This window comes from Meles meles, chromosome 18 (assembly GCF_922984935.1).
Source record: "Meles meles chromosome 18, mMelMel3.1 paternal haplotype, whole genome shotgun sequence".
Classification (NCBI taxonomy): Eukaryota; Metazoa; Chordata; class Mammalia; order Carnivora; family Mustelidae; genus Meles; species Meles meles.
Genome location: NC_060083.1, coordinates 56,385,409 through 56,391,408, shown reverse-complemented (window position 1 = coordinate 56,391,408; position 6,000 = coordinate 56,385,409). Strand labels below are relative to the sequence as shown.

At 52.2% G+C, this 6,000-nt stretch overlaps 1 long non-coding RNA gene across 1 annotated transcript in view; it reads left to right on the top strand.

The window, feature by feature from the left end:
• The first annotated feature begins 5,438 nt into the window (after window positions 1-5,438).
• The window catches only part of LOC123929659, a 151,936-nt gene continuing 151,374 nt past the window's right edge, over window positions 5,439-6,000 (top strand). The window contains exon 1 of the long non-coding RNA XR_006815944.1: window positions 5,439-5,958. This is a non-coding gene — a long non-coding RNA (uncharacterized LOC123929659). The remainder of the gene's footprint in view (window positions 5,959-6,000) is intronic.

Below are 6,000 nucleotides of genomic sequence, written 5' to 3'. Positions count from 1 at the left end.
AAATTAAAAAAAAAAAAGAAGAAGAAGAAAAAGGATCTTGCAGAACGAAATGGCGGTATTATTTCATTTGTTTAAAAACAACACTCTGGGGGCGCCTGGGTGGCTCAGCTGGTTAAAGCCTCTGCCTTCAGCTCAGGTCATGATCTCAGGGTCCTGGGATCGAGCCCCGCATCGGGCTTTCTACTTAGCTGGGAGCCTGCTTCCTCCTCTTTCTCTGCCTGCCTCTCTGCCTACTTGTAATCTCTATCTGTCAAATAAATAAATCTTTAAAAAACAAAAAACAACACTCTGTCCAAGCATCTTCATTCTTTAAGACATTTTTATTTTATTTTTTATTTTTTATTTTTTAAAAATATTTTATTTATTTATTTGACAGGGAGAGATCATAAATAGATAGAGAGGCAGGCAGAGAGAGAGAGAGGGAAGCAGGCTCCTTGCTGAGCAGAGAGCCCGATGTGGGACTCGATCCCAGGACCCTGAGATCATGACCTGAGCCGAAGGCAGCGGCTTAACCCACTGAGCCACCCAGGCACCCTTTAAGACTTTTTTTTTTTTTTTTTTAAAGATTTTATTTATTTATTTGACAGAGAGAGAGATCACAAGTAGGCAGAGAGGGAGGCAGAGAGGCAGGCAGAGAGAGAGGAGGAAGCAGGCTCTCTGCGGAGCAGAGAGCCCGATGCGGGGCTCAATCCCAGGACCCTGAGATCACGACCCGAGCGGAAGGCAGCAGCGTAATCCACTGAGCCACCCAGGCGCCCCTAAGACATTTTTTAAAAAAGATTTTTATTTATTTATTTCACAGAGAGAGACACAGCAAGAGAGGGAACACAAGCAGGGGTAGTGGGAGAGGGAGAAGCCGGCTTCCTGCCGAGCAGGGAGCCCGTTGCAGGGCTCAATTCCAGGACTGTGGGATCATGACCCAAGCCGAAGTCCGACGCTTAAAGACTGAGCCACCCAGGCACCCCAACGTCTTTATTCTTTAAAGTTGGATTATGTATATATGTAGGATTATTGCAAAATCAAAAAATAATTTAAATGTACCTGAGACGAGGCAGGAGCTGATGCTTGGGGTGTAGCCCGAGAATCTGCATTTTGAGACCACCTTCTGCGTGTAGCAATGCTGCCTGGTAGAAGCTCCATCAGTGACGGGACTGTTCCACAATGTTCCACATCTGTGCTTCCTGGTGTGTTAACCACGAGGCCCCTGTCGCCGCTGAGCACCTGTTGCTACTGGCTAGGGCGACTGAGGAACTGACAAAGTTTATTTACTTTTCATTTCTTTAAATTAAAACAGACACACGTGGGCTCGTGGCTCCTGTAGGAGACAGTGCAGTTCTCGACTGTAAGCTTCCCAGGGGCCGGGATTCCGCCTCGTTTATCTGTGTACCCTCTTCAGGATTTGCACGTGGTGGGAACAAATGATGGTGCCAATAATACTTCTTTATGTTACACTCAGATTGTGTTTTAGGGACTCCTTTCGCGTCTAGGATCTTCTGGAAGCTTCCCGATGGCCCTGTTATTGCCTATATGGGGTCAGTATTGACCGAGTGCTGGCTTCATGCCAGGCTCTGTCGCATGTGGCTTCCGGGTGCTAACTCATCTGGGCCTTGAAACGACTCTCCGGATTAGCCCCACTCTGCAGATGGTAGCATTGGGGCACTCGATCCAGCATCACACCACTCAGCTAGGTGGTGGCCAAGCTGGGCTTTGAGCCTGGGATCTAGTCTGGCTCAGGTCACCCACATTTCACCTGAGGCTTTCTTGCCTCGATGCGACTTCTCCACAGGGGTTCCCTCTTTAACAGGTGGAACAGCGGAACTTAGATTTTTTCCAAAAGCATGGCCTGAAGACCAGAGCCCCACTACCGTGTTTGATGCCTGTTGATTGCCGGATTGCAAGTTGAGTGGCTCTGAGCACTCCTGTCCCAAGCCAGGTTCCACCCTCACACTGGCCCTCTGTCCTGTGCTCTCGTCCTGTTATACCCATCACCCGGCTTGTTGCCCTCACAGGACTTTAGGCAGCATCTCCCTTCAACAGTGAAAAGCAGAACAGTGATGGAGGAGCATGGGCGGGCAGGGAGGGGACAGAGAGGAGGAGAGGAGGACAGACGGACTCACCAATGGTTAACATTTTTGGAGCACCTGCGATGGTCAGGACCCCGCCGGGTCCTTTTGACCCAATCAGCCACGTTCTTCCACGAGCGTGGGCAGAGCATCTGCTGTTCCTGGAACAAAGCCCAGGGCAGCAGGCACGACAGGGAGAGGATTCCGTCCGTGCTGCAGGGAGACTTATAGACACATCATTTGGAACCGTGGACGAGGTAGAGATGTCTCCAAGAGGACTCTGGGTTCGAGCCCAGTCTCTGCCGCTTGTTTGCTCTGTGACCTGAAGCAAGTTGCCTGACTGCTGCCAGCTTTGATTGTGTCTCTAACATGGGGTTAATATAGTACCTACTGTGGCTTCTTGGGAAATTATGGGACACGATACATCACAAACGTGCGGGACAGTGCCTGGCACCGAGCAAGCTCTTGGGAAACGTCAGCGTCTTTGGCATTGGTGTTGACGCTCCCTGTCAAAACAAGGGTACAACTAGCTCCGGGAAGCCCAGTGCAAGCACCAGAGTTGGTTTCCAAATACTTCAGATTCTATTATGCTCGGTTTCCCCAACGAAGCAGACAGGAGGATTGTGATAAAGAGGAATAAATGCGAGACCTCCAGAAACCTGGTCTAGAGAAGACTCAGAGCGTTTGGACATGGAATGAGCTCTCTCGTCTCATGGGCCTCAAAGAGGACTTCATGGAGGAGGTGTCATGGGAGCTGGCCTTGAAGGGTAGGTAAAAGATGAGTTTTGCCACAAGCAGAGCTGGTGGGCGTTCCGGGTGGAGGGCCCCAGGAGCCACCGTGAGGACTTGCTGGGAAATAGCAAGTGTTCAGTTAGCTCTGAGTTCAGGGGCGTGTGTCGGCAAGTATGGGAGACAAGGATGAAGAAGAACGTTCAAGCTGGACCGTAGAAGGCTCTGATGCCAGGCTGTCAAGTCTATATGTAATTTTTGCAGGCAGTGAGGGGCCCTTGGAGCTACTTTTCCTCCACAATTTTCATTTATATTTACTTGAGATCTGACACACATTCTGCATTTAATATGGAAAGGCAGCGGTCCAAGAATAGCCAGGAAACTCTTGAAGAAGACAAAGTGGGTGAAAGGCCGTACGAAATGTTAAGATATGGGAATTTTGTGAGAGTTAAAGCGGTGTGGTGGGAGTCCAGAGTTAGAAAAATTGACCAGTGGGACAGAGCAGAAAACTGTGAACCTGCCCCCAAAATATGGAACGTGATGAACGAGGAAGTTGGTATTACAATTGTTTTATCGCCTTTATGTATATGAGGTATTTAAAGATTTAAAACATTTTTTAACTTTTAAAATAATGTTTCAGTTTTAGAATAGATTTCCGGAATAAAAATAGTAGAGACGGTTCCGTACACCTCACACCCAGTCCCCCATTAACATCTTTAATCAGAACAAGTGTACTTGTAATTGATATTGATACATTATTACTGACTAAACTTCATACTTTATTCAGATTTCCTTAGTTTTGATCTAGTATCCTTTTTCTGGGCCAGGATGTCTCCTTAGGCTCCTCTGGACTGCGACAGTTTCTCAGACTTACCCTGTTTTTGATAACCTTGGCATTTTTTGATGACCTTGACTTTTTTTAAAGATTTTATTTATTTATTTGACAGAGGAAGAGAGATCACAAGTAGGCAGAGAGGCAGGCAGAGAGAGAGAGGGGGAAGCAGGCTCCCCGCTGAGCAGAGAGCCGGATGCGGGGCTCCATCCCAGGACCTTGAGATCTTGACCTGAGCCGAAGGCAGAGGCTTAATCCACTGAACCACCTAGGCACCCCATTACATTTTTTTAAAAAAAGATTTTATTTATTTGAGAGAGAGAGAGAGAGAGAGCGCGCACAAGCAGAGAGGAGAGGCAGAGGGAGAAAGAGAAGCAAGATCCCCGCTGAGCAGGGAGCCCAACGCTGGACTTGATCCCAGGACTCTGGGATCATGACCTGAGCCAAAGGCAGACTTTTAACCGAGTGAGCCACTCAGGTGCCCCTCTTACTTTCTGGCACTACAGGATGTCAGATGCCTCACCTTGTATATTTCTGCCCCTTCCTAAAATCAGCCATTTGTTTGAGGAGCCCTGGTTCCTTTTATTGGACAGCGGTATGAGAAACCGGGAGTCTAACGCTCATTGCTGCTGGGGTGTCATTGTTTCTGCATCCTCTAAGCAGAGGGAGCAGGAACATTTGTGTGTGAATAGAACCCATTTACGCATACGTGTAAATATCCTCCAGGACTCTGAGATGATAAATGTCTGTTGCTCTGAGCCGCCTGGTTTGTACAGCAGCCATAGGGAATTTATACAAGACCCTTCCCTTCCTCTCCAGGGAGTCCCCGCTTCCTTCTTTTATACCCTCTTGGTTTCTTCCACACAGCCAGCTGTCTGCCTGCCTTTGTTGTTTTGTGTTTTGTGTGTCTCTTTGTTCCGCTACTTCCTACCCATTTCTTCCAGACTCCTTTCAGACACCAGCCCTCTGGACGCCTTGGCTCATGCCGGGAGGCTAAGCCAGGTGCCCTGGGCCACAGAGTTACAGCAGTGTGGCTCCTCCTCTCACTGGAGTGTGAGCTCCTTGAGGGAGGACTCCTGCCTCCGTGCTGCCCTTGAGGGAGGACTCCGTGCTCCGTGCTGCCAGTGTGCGCAGGTGCTCAGGTGTTGAGTGCACGAGAAGGCAGCTGCAGAAACTGAGCCCTGATGAAGTGCGTGGCAGCTCCAGAATTTTAATGGGGGGGGGGGGTTGGGGGTTCCCAGGGTGGCATTTGGTTTTCAGAGGTGGAGCCTTGAAACCAAATTTGCTTAGCGCTTAACAAAGGTAAGGAAATTACAATTCATATTAGAGATGGGGAGATCAGCCCCCCCCACCCCCCGGGGGCAGGCGGGCCAGCAACGAGTGTGCTCACCTCCCTCTACAAGCCCCTGGAAGCGGACCCTAACATCCCGTGTGTCGGGTGCAGATTCCGAGGTACACAGGATAACTCCTCGGTGGCAGGCTGGGACTGCGACCTAGCTGGGCTTGTCTGACTCCAGGGCTCCCAAGGTTTGTCATCCTGGGCGGCCTTTAGCCTGGACCTAACGGAGTTGACGGAGAAACACGCGAGGGAGCACAGCTGTTTGGGGCGGACCCCAACCTTTCCTACAGCTGTTCTGCATCAGCTGTGACTAGGCGGAGTGAACTACACCTCCCAGGAAGCAGTGCGGCCCCCCGGCTGCCCCCTCCCCACGCCCCGCCCACACCGCCCCGCCCCGCCCCGCCTCCGGCCGGCTGGTATATAAGGCCCGAATGGCCCGACCGCTTGCAGAGCGTGGAGGCAGCGCGGGCGCAGTTGGGGTTGCAGGGCCCGGGGCGAAGCGGCCGACGCAGCGGGCACCCGAGGCTCCGCGCTTCTCGCTCCGCCGCTCCTCACTCGCGGCGCCCAACGTACGGCGCCCGGGCCCCGCGGTTTCGCGGCCCCGCGGCCGAGCGCGGACCTGCCCGGGGCGCTTTCCCGGGCTTGGCACGGAGGATCCCGGCGGGGATCTCAGGGCTCGCGCGGGCGATGCGCAGCGAAGAAAGACGAGGAGCTGTGTTCGTGCTGGGTGCCCTCGCCGCCCCCCACCCCCCAGGTCGGGGTGGGGATGCTGGCAATTGGGAACCCCCGCGGAGAGGTCCCGTCATCTCCGCGGGGCCTGAGCGCAGAGCCCAGGGCTGCCGGCGCTTTGGCCTTGGATGGAAAGCGGGGAAGGGCTCCGGACCCCTAACGTGGATTACTTGGTGTGTGTCAGCCGGGCTCAGAAGACCCACGACCTCGTCTCCATGCTTGGATCGATTCATTCTACCTGTAGCGGTCGGGTCGCTTACCTGGAGGTAAGTTTCCCGGCAGGATTCAAGGGAGGAGGTTCGAGCTGA